Raw genomic sequence first — 16,483 nt, forward strand, 5'->3', positions numbered from 1 at the left:
CTGAGCTGAACTTCCTGGCCCAAAAATGTGGCGTTGATTTTTTCCCTGGATGAAACAGGAATCAAGAAAACTTGGGAGTTGGCCTTCCATCTCTGTCACTGACATGTCCTGGGGCTCGAAGCCAGTTTCCTGGTCTTTGCCATCCCTGCCTCCCTCCTTGGAGAAATGGGACTTGTATTCTTAATCAAAACTTGTGGAGACGCTAAGTACTCAAACAAATCGTTCCCAGGCAGCTCTGAACCATGCCCTGTGTGTGTGCCTTCACTCCTCGAAGAGTTAATCTCAGCTCCTCTGTCTGAAATACTAAACCACCAACATTTTCTTGCAGCAGAAACTTAACTGTCATTTTCTCAGCCCGAGTTGGTCTCTACACGCACAAGTTAAAGGCGGGAGAGGGAGGTGGAGGAACGTAAGGCAGGACATTTCAGCAAAGGAGAAAGCAGATGTCTTGAAAATGGATCAGTGGTTAGGAAGTAAGGCTAAGCAGGAGACAAGTCTGAACAACTTACCTTAGAACCACCACGACAAACCGGGCCACAGGGTGGTCACACTCTCTCCTGCCTGTGGCACTCCACCGGCCGCCCTTCACCCTCTCCAGGCCCAGGTAAGCAGTAGAACAGGCTCTGAAGCAGGAAGTGGAAGTTGTATGCAAATTTCTACGGAGACTAAGAAGCCTCCGCTCAGCAATCTCCCTGTGGGCAGTGAATCAACAGCTGAGAAGTCACTTTATTTCTTAAAACAGAAACCTCCTTCATTCAACAGAAAAGGCCACTGACCAATTAGGCTGTATTTTTGTTTTCACCACCCAGCTAAGTAAGTGCCGAGGAATGTCCCTTCTGCCCAGGACCTTGGCATTAACACAGTACCCTAGCATGAGAGGCGCCTGGGGAGGGGATTGAACTTGGCTGTTAAGATTGGTTATTCATTAGCAGCTCCAAAGAAGGAGATGGGGGACAGATAGTGGAGATGAGTAGAAAATAATAGGTTCTTAATATTTCTAACTGCTTAAAACATCAGCATTTGCTGCCCTTAACCCATCCCCCTGTGAGCGTGCACACATACATACACACACTCACACACATATACACATATACACATACATACACACTTACACATACACACATACATATATACATACACACACCTACACACATACACATATACACATGCATGTACATACACACATATATATGCATAATACACACATACACACATACACATATATATATACATACACATACATACACACATATACATGTATACATATACACATATACGCTTATACATCATCCTCTGAATTTTTCAAGATCTCGTTTATTTTCTCCCCCTCCTTTCTCCTAGTTTAATCAGTAGCCTACAGAATTTATTGCTGAAGGAGATGCTGGAGACGGGATAACTGGGGCGGTGGAGGGTAATGGGAGCTGTGGGGTCTGGAGCTCTGGAGTCAGAGGGCCCTGGGTGCAAGCTCAGTTTTGCCATTGACCAGCTGGTCACCACATCTGGGTCCTGGGCAGGCACACGCTGTGCTTCGGTGCTGCCCTTGCCTGCGTGTTGAAGAGGCCCAAGGGTCAGCCCACTTGGCAGGCTGTCTCTCCATCCATGGGCAGGGGACAGGTCCCAGAGCATCCCCAGCCAGATTGCCAGGTTCTCCTCAAGTGGGCCATGTGAACTGCGTTGCTCTACAAGCAGGGGGAATACGGCTTGTTTTTAAAACAGCATATACAGGTTATATATGTTTTGGTATATCCTTACAATGTAATACTACACAGCTGTTAAAAAGCATAAATATTTATTTATGGATATATTTATTTTTACATACTAATATGGAAAAGTGGATTTTATATGTTGAAAATCATGATCTAATTTTTGCCAATGTTATGACAGATAAACACACATACATACATATATAGATTTATGTCTGTTCACCATCGGTGCCAGCACCTAGCACACTGCCCAGAACACAGCAGGCAATTGCTATCTTGTCAAATGACCAAAAATGACAGAAATTTCTGGAAGAATGTACGTCATACTGTTAAGTGTTTGTCACCTCCAGTGAATGAGATTGAGGGGAGTGAATGAGAATAGACCGCTTTCATACTACACCCACATATGGGCTGTTCGATTCGTTTGTCCCCGCTTTCCCACAATGAGCATATAGAACTTTATTCATTAAAAAGAATAAATATTTTTTAAAAATAGTAAAAAATTACCTTGGCCTTGAACTTTCTGCCTCGAAATTATTTTTATTCTAATAATCTTTTTCAGGGTAGGGTAAAACAGCATTCTCTGTGGAGCGGTTGGTACCAGGACGCTTTGAAAAAGCTGTCAGTGTGAGGAGATGAGAACAGAAAAGGGAAGAAGGATGGTAAGGAAAGAAAACAAAAGGGAGACCAAGAAGAGGGTGAGATGAAAAATAGATGGCCTTAAACGGGTCGGGGAAAGCCTGGAAAAAGCTTCTGTCAAATACGACCTTTGGAATAAAACACAATAGGAAGAACAAGGGGAATTTCCACCCCCCCCGCCCCCGTTTCTCCCACGGGTTCCCCAGGGCTAAGAGGCCTAAGGGTCCTGTAGGAAGAACACCAAGTGCTGAGGTGTTGCTTTTAATTCCTATTAGCTGGGCCTCCCCCCTGTCTCAGTTTATCCTAAGCAGAAAGGCAGGCACTGGGGGAGTGAGTTAAGGATTCCCCTTCACTGAGGCCCCTACTGAAAAAAAGCCTAAGGATGTAAACTACTTAGAGAGGGTGTCCTGAACATGAGAAGCTTCTGTTGGAACATGCCTGAGGCAGTTACAGTGAAATATGATTACAAAGGAAGTGTCAAGGAGTCTGGAAAATGAACACTTCTGGCCCCCTGGAGTTCCCACTGGGAGCTTGTTTGCAGTCTCACACAGGAGAAGACCTGTCCACTGAGGACCTACTATAAACTACCTTAATCCTCCAGATAGTCCTGTGAACTGCATCTGCAGTTATTCCCACTTTAGCTTTGAGGAATCCCAGGCTCAGAGACGTTGAATAACTTCTCCGAAGTCACACAGCCAGTCTGGGGAGAAGGATTCCAGAGCCGTCTCACTTCTAGGTGGACCTGTTGTAGTCTGTCCTTTCCACATGTTTGGGTGAAACACCGAGTGGGGGAAAAAAAAGGAGTTAGGCAATAAAAGGGTGGGGCTGAGACTGTGCCAGTTACCGTGGTGCTGTATTTGTATGGTGATGGCTGCTATATAAATATTAGGTAAAGTAGTCAAGATGTGGGTCAGCCTTCTTCTTCCAGCTAAAAGGCTAGGAGGGGAGGATTTGCGTTTGCCAGATTCTAGAGTTTATTCAGTATTCTTGCAAAAAGCATGATTAGATAAAAGTCAACTTTTTCTCCTTCCATAAACAAAACCAAACCATTTGGACCTAGTGCTCAGAAACTCTCCATTCCACAGCATCGATCTGTGAAAAGAAAGGCGGGGGGCGGGGGGAGGGGAAGGAAAAGATTAATTCCTTGGACAAGCCTTGATTTTCCATTTTTAAATGCTATGATTTCAAGTGCTCAAATGACAGAGCAAAACTATGACACATCACGAGGAAGAGATCACCCCAGTCACGCACTACCCTGAGAATGGCTCTCATTCAAAGGGTTCCCAGTACTTAAACACCACTGGATAACTCCCCACGACTCCTCATTGTGGAGTCACTGCTGGGACGGAGGCAGGGAGAGAAGAAACGCCTTGATTCCAAAGGTCTGGTCCTGCCTTTTCTGGTTAGTCCCACAACCTTCAGTGAGGGCTCGCCTTATTCCAGACATTCACTAGGTGCTAGGCATGTGAACTAAAAGATTCTTAACCTGTTCTTGTGTCTCTTTTAGAAGCAAAAGACTGTGGAGATGCAGGCAGCTCCAAAACAACTAGCCATTAGACAAATTGAGAGTCCGCCGGTAGCTTCTTCTCTACTGCTTTGGTGTGCTGCTTCTTGTCCAGAGGGCCTGCCAGACCCAGGCAGAAGCCAACACCCATCACCACCCTCCTCCTCCATCCCTGCCCAGGTCCTGGACCCTACCACCACCACCACTTCCTTGGCAAGCTCCTCTCTGGAACTGTTTCCTATTCTGTAAGCAGGTTCAGTCAGGATCCAACAAATCTAGCAAAGAAATCCTGATAACATGGAAAGGGTTAGGTCTCAATCTTTTTCCTTTCAGGAAGTTTCTTGACCCTAGTACAGATTTATTCAGCTCCTTCCACTACTGAGGGGATAAGGGGAACAGCAGCTGTTGTCAAACTACAAAAGGCTCCATCATGCCATTGTTCTAGGGCCTTGGGTATCTATCCACCTTACATTTGCATTCTGAAAGGGGAGGCTCTGAAGATCTGAGAAGAGCCAAAGATGATCTGCTCCAGGGTGACTCCACTCATGGTCCCCTGGACACCAAGTTGTTGACAGCTTCTCTTGCTAAAAAATAATAAAGTTTTAATACACTGGGCTCCTTAATACTATGACCACAATAGTAATAGCTAACCTTCAGATAGCACTAATTAAGTGCCAGCAGTGTTCTAAGACCTTTGCATGTATAAACTCATTTAAGGTTCACAATACCTCTATGAGGTATGTACTATAAGATTAGCTACCATTTATTGAATAGCTACTATGTGCCAAGTGATTTTCATTATAATATAATAAAGTGGAGAAATTTATTCAGCAGAATTCCAAACAGCTGCTTCCCAAGAGAGAAAAGCAGGTAGAGACCAGATTCTGCTTCCTATGGAGGCTAAACCCGGAAGGGAAAGTCACATGAGAGAGGAATGTTTGGAAAGGGACAGGGAGAAAGTAGCATGAGCCCACCAGAGGAGACGGAGAAGACAGCAGTGTGGCAGCGAGGGTCTTCGTCCTTTGTGGAGCCGTGTGGCCGCGAAAGAGCAGGAGGGGGCCCCGTGCCCCTTTAACAAAATCTTTTATAAATAACCTTAAACTATTCTCCAAGTCTTCTCTAGTTGGATGTACTCAATTGTTTAACATTCGGACATGTACATGGGCAGCTTTATTTAGGTTACATTTAAAAATTAAAATGGTTACTAGAAAAAAATAGAAAATAAGTGTTGGCGAGGATCTGGAAAAATTGGAACCCTTGCGTACTGTTGGTGGGAATATGAAATGATACAGCTTCTACGGCAAACAGTATGAAGGTTTCTAAAGAATATAAAATGATACAGCTTCTACGGCAAACAGTATGAAGGTTTCTAAAGAGCTACCTTAAGATCCAGAAATTCCACTTCTGGGTATATACCCAAGAAAATTGAAAGCAGAGTCTGGAAGAGATATTTTTGCACCATGTTCATAGCAGCATTATTCACAATAGGCAAAAGGTGGAAGCACCTAAGTGTTGGATGAATGAATGGATAAACAAAAGCTAGTGTACCCACGCAATGGAATATTATTTAGCCTTGAAAAGGAAGGAAATTCTGACATGTGCTACTACATGGATGTACCTGGAGGACATTATGGTAAGTGAAACAAGCCAGTCATACAAGGACAAATACCGGATAATTTCCCTTATGTGAGCTACCTAGAGTAGTCAGATTTATAGAGATGAAAATTAGAATGTTGTTTGCCTGGGGTTGGGGAGAGGGAGGAATGGGGAGTTACTGTTTAATGGGTATAGAGTTTCATTTTTGCAAGATGAAAAGCTTTCTGGAGATGGATTGTGGCAATGGTTGCGCAGAATGCGAATGTACTTAATGTCACCGAACTGTACACTTAATGCCACCGAACTGTACACTTAAAAATGGTTAAAATGGTAAATTTCTGTTACGTGTATTTCACCACAATTAAAATAAAATAAAAATTCCCAAACCAGCCCTGCACAATAGATTTTATTAACCTCATTTTTCAGGTGAGGAAATTAAGGTGAAGAGAAGTTTGGTAGTTTGCTAGGGGTACACAGTGGGTTTCAAACCAGGTCTGCTCCCTAAGAAGGCCAACCAGTCCCCTGTACCATGCTGCCTGGTACCCACTTGAGGGAGTAGCAAGGAGGGCAGTGGGCATATGCTGAAATCACAGAGATTCATTTCCTTTCTGTTCCCCTTTTCCTCTGCAGACTGCCCTTCCTCCACCACTGCTTTTTCTTGTGTCCTTATTCTCTCCTCTGCCTTTCCTTCATCAAAAGGTGCTCTCAGGAAAAAACCTGATCACTCATTTATACCTAAGTTACATGGTGTGAATTTAAATCAATGTGCTACCTCTCTGAGGGGTACTCGCATTTTAAGCCTCATCACCCTCTATGAAATGAAAGCCTTTGTTCCATATTAAAGGAATTTCAGGCACCAGGGAACAAGCAGGGAAGAATTGGAGGGTGGTGGTGGCAAGTAGGGCAAGCATAACTCAAAGAAATGCATTAAATGGTGGAAACTTTAGGCACAAAATTAGAAGGGAGATATATTTTATGGATAGACTGATTTTTCAAGGCTCCGCAAAGATGTAAGGTGTGGAAGCAAGGGAGATAAGTGGGCAGTTCACATGAACCCCCCTCTTTGAGCAAACTTGGCTGCCTGATTTCCAGGCTCCAAAGACTTATTTGTCATCAGAACTGTGCACATCTAGAAAAGAGCATCTAGAAGGCTGATTTCCTCAGGGTATCATTTTCCTGATAATTCTCAATGCCTCTTTTCTTCCTGTCATATTGTGAAATTCCAGTCTGAAGCAGTGGGGTGCAATCGCTGGAGATCTCTGTCCAAAGGATCTGAGCGATCAGTCATTCCGAAGCAATCACTCTACGCATTCACTGATGTAGTGTGTTGTATGGAACTTAAGGCAGATCATGGGGACGTGAGCGCCTGTTTCCTGGGTGCTCACAACCTGAGACAGAGCATTCCGGGAGTGGAAAAGACATTATGCCAACAGTGTCCAGGTTAAAACCCTGGGCTCTGAGTCAGCCTTCTGTTTGGTGTCTCAACTTCACCTCCTGCCAGTTGTATGACCTTGAGCAAGTTTCTTAACTTTTGTACTTCGTATCTTGGTTTCTTAATCTGGGTAATGAGAATAGTAAGGTATCTCTTTCTTGGGTGGTCCAGGCTCCAAATGCTGCCTTTGTGTGAAGGAAATGAAGCCTCGACCACAACATAGAGCTTGGCGAGTAGGATAGATTTCAGCCCACTTTTCTCCACAGCCAGGCACAAAGTACACACTATACACTGCAGCCCTGTGGGATTGTTGTGATGATTAGATTAGATGACCTATGTACAGTGTCTGGCACTGTGCTCGATAAATATAATACTATTATAATAATAAATGTTAAATGTTAAATTAATGTATAACTCTATTAGTGGACCAAGAATCAGTTATCAGTCAATACTGTAAGATAAAAAAACTCAACAAAATGGTAGATGATACAAATATTTATATGTAGTAATAAGGCGTATTTTTATGCTAACAATTAAATAAGGATTATTTTATGTCAGAGAATTTATTGCTAATCAGAATATCCAACCACATGTGAGAATCCAGTTGAGGAAAAACCAAATGTCAAACCATATACCTCTCGAAGGCTTTTGCCTGCCCTGCTCTGCTCTCCATTCTGGGGACAGACTGACCACTTCGCCTCTCCGACCACATGAAACCTCAAGTAGAAGCAGAGTCCTCTTCACTCTTTAAGCTTGCTGCCTTGATGCTCACATCTTTTTGGCAGAAGAAAAAGTTGTGTATTCTTTTAATTTGAAAGATCTTCCCTTTCAGCTTTGCCTGGTTGGCAGAATGCATATAGAAATAAGAGAAAACAGGGATAGCGATGCTATCTATAAAAAAGATGTTCTTGGAATTGCATTTTAAAAACAATAAGGCCAGGAAATTTTATTGTGCATGTGTGCATGTCTGTGTGAGAGAGAGACAGAGAGAGGGAGACAGAGACAAAGAGAGACAGATATTCCACTTCGAGGTTACGTCCCTCCCAAAAAAAACCCCAAAAGTCTGCAACACCTTTTTATTTTTTAAATAACTATTCAATCTTTCCTCACAAGCTCTCCTTCCACTATAGAGTAAGGAAAAGAGCTTATGCCCACCTGTCAGAGTTTATCTAGTTTCTTTGAGTTTAGTCTCTCTTTGGTAATTATTCAGTCTTTTGGCATTTCTCCTGTTCTCTTCAAGATAGGGCCTAGATGTATAGGAAAGCCTTTCCACCTTCATGTTCATGAGGGCAAGGCCTCAGGTCCATGCTGGGCTTTACCGTTCTCTGTGGAAATAGTCATTGTCCCACCAGGCACCTTGTACTTATCTGAAGATAGTGACAATGCATGACAAGAAAGTTCTCTTCTAAATGCTCACCTTGGCTCTCCTGGAAGGGCATTTGGGGGAGGTAAGCTAATCTAAGGGAGGAAGTTGCAGGCTGAGGCTCCCTGAAAATGGTCTAGTTCTATGTTGGAAACAGACAAGCAAAAGGAAGCCTGCTCTGATGGGCACCCAAGGCCAACAAGGAAGCTGAACCCATGAGACCCAGACAACTCATAAAACAATCTCTCTCTCTCTCTCTCTATCAGTCTCTCTGTCTCTCTGTCTCTCTGTCTCTCCTGTCTCTCTCTCTCTGTCATCTCTCTCTCTCTCTCTCCCTCACACACACACACACACACACACACACTGCATTGCACAGTGGAAATGTCAGCATTCTGGGGAGCTTTCAGACTCTTCCAGAGAGCTTAATTTCTGGCAATTGGTGGGGCTCGAGCCCACACACTTTGAACATTTTCAAAGAAGGATTGCCTGGCATTTGGGTGAGAGGCAGAGGCTGGTGCTAGCAACCCCTTGGAAGGAGGTGATGTTTGTCCTCAACTCCTTTTCATTAAAAGTTCCCATCATTGGTTCTGGGTGCCCTTCTCAGGGTATCCTCTTCCCCTGAGACTCCTCTCACAGAGGAGGCTGCCATTCTGGCCCACCTCCTCCCTGGCCCCCACTTCCAAGCCTCTTGGTGTGATTGCCACCAGGTCCTTTGCCCTTCTTGACTCTTTCTTGCCCCAGATGTGGCCAAATCTCTGCCTTTTGTGTGCACACTGGCTCTTCTGACACTCTCCGGGGTCTGGTGATGTAGATGCTGAGTAGGAAATGGAAGCTTAAGCCATGAGGCTATAAGTGGTGGAGCTGAGATTTTAACCCCTGCAGTCCAACTCCAGGCTCTGGGTTCTTTGCCCTTGATCCACCAGCCTTTAGCCATGATCTTTTCTTTTACAAACAAAATAGCTTCAGTCTATCTCCTATAACTTGTGAGAAGTCCAGCAGCCTCTCCAACATTTCTAAGGATTCTTGGGTGAGTGGTAGGAGTTGAGTTATATTCTTTTGCTCATTGCCACTTAAAATCTTAATCTCTTCAAGTCCTCTTGCCTCCAGTATCTTCTGTCCTCTCTCCCCTTCCGTCACCCAGTGCAAGAGCACTGTCTCTCCCCCTCATTCCTTGAAGCATACCTAAGCTCAAACCAGCAGATTAAACCTGTTCTTAAGGACTGAAGATGTTTGGTGGTAACAGATGGTCACCGTACCATAGCAGAACTCAGCAAAGTGCTGCAAATTCAAAATAGGGCAAGGCTACTCTGCAGGCCCACTCCTACACTTACAGAGATGGGGCAAAAGTACAGATGGAGGCCCTGACTCTCTCCCTCTCTCCCGTGCTCTTCCTAACACCAGTTTATGCTGCATATGAGGACCTTCATGTGTGAACATCCAGCCCATGTTTAAGCTCTGTACCACCCACTTTGGGAAGAAGCCTGCCTTGGATCAAGGAATTCCATGGGCCTGAGGAGTAGAGAGGCTCAGGGTGCACATGCCCCACTGGGCCCACACAGTGGTGTGCTGATTAGTACGGCTCTTGATTTCACTTTCAGTGGCATCACCCTGGAAATCAGCTATGATGTGGTAGGAATATTTGCACAGTAGAAACTAGTAAACATTTCAATCTACAAATGAGATTCCCCACCCCCCCCACCCCCGCCCCAGAGAGCCAGTTTATTAGTACACCACTGGTCCATGCATACCTTACTCCATACACAGGGGCACAGCCAGAAAACAGCCAGCTCAGAGGCCTTGAAGGCAGTGCGTCTCAGGTTTTGCTACATATTAGAATCACCTGAGAGCTCTGGCAGTGAGCTAGCAGTATTTTTAAATTTCTTAGGTAGTTCCAATGTACAACCAAGGTTGCAGACTGATGCTCTACAGCGGTTCCCAACCTTTCGGCACCAGGGACCTGTGCTTCTATGAGAATCTAATGCCTGATGATGGAGCTGAGGTGGTGATGCTAGCATTGGGGAATGACTGCAAATACAGATGAAGCTTCACTCGCTTTCCCATGACTCACCTCCTGCTGCGTGGCTCCGTTCCTAAAAGCCATGGCCTGGTACTGGTCTGTGGCCTGGGGGCTGGGGACCTCTGTTCTAAAACATCTCTTAACAAACTTTAGTGTACATAAATGAAATATTATTCAGCCATAAAAAAGAAAGAAATCTTACCATTTGAGACAACCTGGGTGGACCCGAAAGATATTATATTAAGTGAAATAAGTCTCACTTATACGTGAAATCCAAAGGATAAAGTAAATAAACAAACAAAATAGAAACAGACTCATTGATGCACGGAACAAGCGAATGGTTGCCAGATGGATGGGGGATGGGGTGGAAAAGGTGAAAGGATTAAGAAGTACAAATTGGCAGTTAAAAAATAGTCATGGCGATGTAAAGCATAGGGAATATAGTCAATAGTATAGTAATAACAATGTATAGTGCCAGGTGGGTACTAGACTATTCAGGGGGATCACTTTGTAAATTATATAAATGTCTAATCACTATGTTGTACACCTGAAACTAATAAAGATAATATTGCATGTCAACAGTAATTGAAAATTTTATAAAAGATAGGAGGATGGTGAGGGAAATAAGAGGTTCAATTTCCCAGATATAAATAAAACAAATAAATCATGGAGATATACAGCATAGAGAATATAGTCAATATTGTGATGGTGTTGTACAGCATCAGATGGTTGTTAGGCTTACCACGGTGATCACTTTTTTTAGGTATATAAACATTGAATAACTGTGGTGTACACCCGAAATTAATATTGTATGTTAGATATATTTTAATAAAACAAAATGAAACAAAAACTTTGTACAGGAAAATTGCCTGGGGATCTTTTAAATGACAGAGTCTGAAGCCTGAGATTCTGCATTTTAACAAGCTCTCAGGTGCTACCAATGCTACTATTCCGTGGACTACAATTTGAGTAGCAGGAGTCTAAAGCACAGGGCCCCAGGGTGGCACTACTATTCTGAGGACTTTCAGCTGTGCCTGTCATGAAGCATTTTTCACTGGAGTTACCTTTCTTCTGATACCCTGATCTTGCTATTTTTGGAACTTATTCTGATCCTTTTTGTGCTATTCTGGCTTTGGGACACCAATCTACCCTGGTGCCTGGGGAAAATCCCTAAATTCTTGCTATCACGTCATGCAGATCATTTCAATTTCTCTTTTCAGACTATGCTGGGGGGCTCACCTTTTGTAACTAAACAGGTATTTTCTTAAACAATCGAGCCATTTTCCTACTGCTTCCCCCGGCTCCCTCATCCTACATCTCTAGAATCCAGATGCACAACTACAGTGATTTCGTTTTTGTATTAATTGTTTTCCTTTCCTGTTATATTGGTAAAGACTAAGACTTAGTGATAAGGGCCCTGGCGCAGGTGTGAAAGACTTGCACAGAGCGTAGACGCAGGATGAGAAGTAGACAGTATGTGCAGAAGAGGGGCCAGACCAAGGTTAATCCATAATCATGCAGGCTGTTATCCCAGACTCCTTGTGAAGAGAAACACAGGACTTGTCTCAGTACTAATGCTACTGAATCTTTCATAGTTTGTTGTATAAAACTGTCACTACAGAGCATTAAAACTACATCTGATTCTTGCTATGGAGTGTAGGTTCAATCACTATCAACAAATCTTGTTACTTCAAGTCTTGACTAAAGAAACCTCCCCTGTGTTTCTATAGATGGATTTCTAGACACTACCTGACAATCAGAATCAAGGTTCTGATACCCTCAGTGGCCTTACAAGGTCAACAGCACTTTACAATATCCTGTCGCAATGAGGGGTGTTTCTGTCTGAGCAAATTCACATTCCAAGGCCCTCAGGCAAGAACTTTCTTTGTACAAGTCCCCGAGAGTCCTAGAGGGGACAGGTGAGGGCTGAAGACAGAGTCTGGTTATCACAGCACAGCTGTGCCTGTAAAACAGGAGGGGCTTTTTCAGATTCTGCTTCTCTTTGGGACTCGCATCAACGCTTGGCTCCCAGGTAAGCCTTGCCTCTAAAGATCCCAAATGTTTTGCTGTTTTCAGTTTTCACCTGTCTTTTGATTGGGTTGAAGCCAGCTTCCTCCCTGGGATTAATATTCACAACAAGCAGCGAGCGATTAATTTAACCAGTTGAAATTTATTGTGCACTCGCCTTAACTCACAGCCGGCTTCTGCTGGGTGTTTATTTTTCACTGTTGATGCATTGCACATGACAGCCCCTAAGCATTTGAATTTAAAGCCCACCATTGTACAGAATTCCTGCTGCCCCCCTTCTTCTCATCTGACCCCCTGAAATCTACAGAGCTGAGCTCCACACCACGCTTAGAGAAAGTAATTCTTGATTGCTGGCCTATGGGAACTGTTGGGAGCTTTAAGGCAGTTTAAGATTTGGATTTCATGCCTGGTGCATCAAGCTGGTAACTCATTTCATTTCAGGGGGCTGCAGTCAATAAATTCTGACTCTAACATACAAGCACACATCCTACCCCACCCCCAGCCATCACAGAAACAACCACAGTCTGAGTCTGTCTCTCAGACTGAGCATGAAACCCTTTCTGCTGGGTCCACCCTCACTCAGGGCTGCACGTGTGCCATCAGGCACTGTGTAGCTCATCCAGCCTCCAATCTCTCTCTTCCCACCCCACCTCACTTCATCTCACCCTACTGGCCCTCCCTGCAAAGTGACTGTCTAGAGAGGACTCTAACTGCTGGTGTCTAACAAGGCAGAACAAAGGCCCTCATGCTCACGGAGTTCCATTTCGAGTGCATGACAATTTCAGAGCACAAATGGAAAAAGAAAAAAAAAGATGGTTTGAAATCTATAGCTCGCTTTTATCAAACCAGGACTTGTAGCTCTCGGCTGACAATCAGCCAGCAGCTAAAACTCACGAGGGACAGTTCTTACTCGCAGCTTCTGGCTGGCTATTAGCTACCAGCAGCCTTCTGACCCTTTTTCCAAGGAAGTAACAGCTGGCAGCTGACAAAGGCGCTGGCAGAGTGGGCAACTTTCGCTTCTCTGGAAAAGGATGTAAGATTGACAGGAAATAAGACATTTCAAATACGACGATTATAAGCATTGCCTCTCTTTATTGTGCTTTTGGATTCTGGCTCTGATTGCTAAAATGTATTGTATACTAAGGAGTTTTGATGGCATTTTTTTTCGCAAAGTAGATGTCCTAGCTCTTTCCCTGTCACTAACACCAACCCAGATAAAGGTGCATTCGATGAGTGTTGTTTACTTAGCTGCCTTTAAAACAATTGTTAGTAAACAAAGATGATACACTGATGGCTATGAGATTGTAGGATCTTAAGTGTGGTGCTGCTGACTAATTAAAACATGGCATCAGCTTACTGCAGGTGGAGAGAAGTGAAATTGGAATGAAGTGAAGTATAGATGGGTTAACTAGCAGTGGGTTAAATAAAGATCAATTTAGCTTAATTTCTCTGTTTAACACTGCCCAGCCCTCCATTCTGCTGTCAGAAAAAGCGAAGGTGGTGAGTACACAGCAGGAGGCCCAGCCGTGGAGTGAGAGATTGTGAGATGGGATAGCCGCCCTGGGGAGCGTGGCAGGACATGGTGTGACCACCCACACTATAGCCACTTAAAACAAACAAACAAACAAACAAACAAACAAACAAACAAAAAATGCCTACAGCACCTGGTATTCCTAGGTGGTCTCCCATCCAAGTACTAACCAGGCCCAAACCTGCTTAGCTTCCAAGATCAGACAAAATTGGGTGCATTCAGGACTATAGCCACTTTGCTTCTAGCTCTTTTGCTGCTTTGTCTCCTTTCACATGGCATAGCACTTTGGGTTGTAGTCAATATACTATTTGCAATATTGCTGTTTTTAGTTTGATAATAATATAATTTGCTACTGTAACAATTTTCCTAGATCAAAATTTTAATTAAACTGTAGATGTTTAAGGTAATGTTTGTCCAGGGAGCACCAGATGGATTAAGGCAAAAAGCCTGGGTTCTAAACCCAAGTGGCCAGCAGGATGGAGAAATACCTAGGTCAAAAGGACTAGACTAGATGGAAGAAGTACGTTTCCCTAACAGGCTTAAATGACACACGTATATGTGCATTTTGACTTAGTAAGCAGAGAATTTTCAGAACACTGGATTCTGTTTCTTTTGTTTTTGCCTAGGTAAAAAATGAGTCAATGTTGAGAGGAAGGCTTATTTTTCAAGATGGTGATCTGAGCATATGGTTTCTATCTACTCCCTCCCAGGGAACCATTAAAATGATAAGGAATATAAGAGGTATAACTCCACAACAGGAAGAGAGCTGAGCAGCAGGAATCAGTGGATGTGGGAGAGGGAAGGTAAGAGAGAGAGAGGAGAGTTGATTTTCTCAATAAATCCCTCTGTGTCATTTTTTAAAAATTGTGTAGATATATTACTCTGATAAAAAAGATTTTTTTAATTGGAAGGGACTTTTGTTGTCTTGTTCCGCCTACTCCAGTTTAATCAAGACCACACTAACACCATCCTTAAAACATGACCCACCATCCTATTTTTAACAACTCAGAGAAAGGCAACACTAGCCTCTCCTTCACTGAGCCATTTCATTGTCTGACAGTCCTCTTGGTTTTGATTCATGTTTTCCTTGAAGTCTTAAGGTGATAATGTCCTGCCCGAAGGAGCTGATATACACCCAGGGAGTAGCCCGGCTCTGTTCAAAGAAATAAAATGTCTAGAACTGTCCTCTTTATGTTTTATATTCCAGCACACTTTTATGTGTGATTAAGAAACAAAACAACAAAGGGAAGAATGTACTGAACTTATCAAAATATGAGAGTTACTGCTTTACCAGAAAAACTAGTGCTTTCATTTTGTTTCTGGTGCTGTTAGGTTGACCTCGTGGAACCAAAGATGTGTTGCATTGAAATAAAGATTAACACTTAACACCTAGAGTCAGCCTGTTGTGAAATAGGCAAAAATTGTCATTAGGATTTTCCCATCATCCTTGCTGGGTCTTTCTTACTGTCCCCTTTCTTAGCAACAGGGCACCTACTGCTCTCTAGGTGCCAGGAAAACAAGACGAGTATTTTATACTAAAGTGTCATTGACTTCTTGTGAATTCTATCTCAAGGACATTTGTATTCCATATCACTCTGGTTGTAATCAAGAGAGAGAATCTACGTAGTAATTTGGACAAGGAAAGTATAATACAAAAAATGGTTAACCATAACAGAAGATTAAATAACAGAGAGTTAGAAAGAACTAAAGAGAACTCTAAAGAAGATGAGAAAGGCAGATAAAGAAAAACAGGTACCTTTAGGGCTGCAATAGAGTGCCTAAGGAAGAGCCCTTCCAGGGTGAGATTCAGACCTTGTTGAAGAGGGTGCGACTGTGGCTCACAGGATGGCAGAGAAGACTCTGGGATGCTGCACTGGTAGAACATGCTGGAAATCTGCTTTCTAGGGTATCAGGAAAAGCTGATCCTGGGGAGATATTTCACCAGAGGTACTCTGCTACAACAACCCCCGAGGTGAGGGAAGTGTCAGGGAAGCTGCTGGCCTTTGGGTGCTGGTGGCCGCCATGCATTATAGGAGCCAGGCACTGGAGAAGCCATCGGTGCTACAGGAGCCTGGTAAGTTCCAGGAGTCTGCCAAGAAAGTGTCAGGGAACCAGAACAGAAAACTCCTTCTTCCATCACTATCTCTTCAGCATCCTCGATGGACAAAGCTTAACATTGTGCCAGATGAAAAAAAGATTTAAAGGATATAGATTTATTTTTGAAAAGCAGGCAATGAAGGGTGAATTAGGAGCTAAGAAGCAATAAACTGATAACTGGCATACATTTTAAAAGGGAAATAAAAGATTAAGATAGTGTTGAATCCAATGAGATTTTCTAGTGGTAAATAAGCAGGCTAGAGAAGGTCTGTTGGAGCTTCTAACATAGCAGCACTATCTAACAGTTCAGAAATCACACTACGTAGGTGTCATAAATGCATATTTGGATTGAATGGGATTATTACATATTGTTCCTAGGCAGATCTCATAGCCAAAGGATGCTATCAGGCCTTATGCTCTTAGTTCCGCTTCACTTTCTTTCCTAGAGGTGGCTGAAACTGGCTAGAATCCCAGTAATTCTGTTCCTCCTTTCAAGCACATGAGGAGACAACATTCCCCAGACTTGCTTCTAGGTGAAACATGCAGCAAGTTCTGGTCTATGGACTAAGAGAA

General features: G+C 43.4%; 1 protein-coding gene and 1 pseudogene across 2 annotated transcripts in view; both read right to left on the bottom strand.

Annotated features, from left to right (window-relative positions):
• Window positions 1–812, bottom strand: part of TRAF3IP2 (TRAF3 interacting protein 2) — a 38,844-nt gene extending 38,032 nt beyond the window's left edge. The window contains exon 1 of one of the 2 annotated variants that reach the window (XM_039870485.1): window positions 510–812. The gene's annotated coding sequence lies outside the window, so the exon portion shown is untranslated. The remainder of the gene's footprint in view (window positions 1–509) is intronic. The other variant, XM_039870477.1, reaches the window with a different exon arrangement.
• Window positions 813–13,934: 13,122 nt separating this feature from the next.
• LOC120610621 (uncharacterized) lies at window positions 13,935–14,051 on the bottom strand (annotated as a pseudogene).
• Window positions 14,052–16,483: the final 2,432 nt, after the last annotated feature.

This window comes from Pteropus medius, unplaced genomic scaffold (genome assembly GCF_902729225.1).
Source record: "Pteropus medius unplaced genomic scaffold, Ma_sr-lr_union100, whole genome shotgun sequence".
Classification (NCBI taxonomy): Eukaryota; Metazoa; Chordata; class Mammalia; order Chiroptera; family Pteropodidae; genus Pteropus; species Pteropus medius.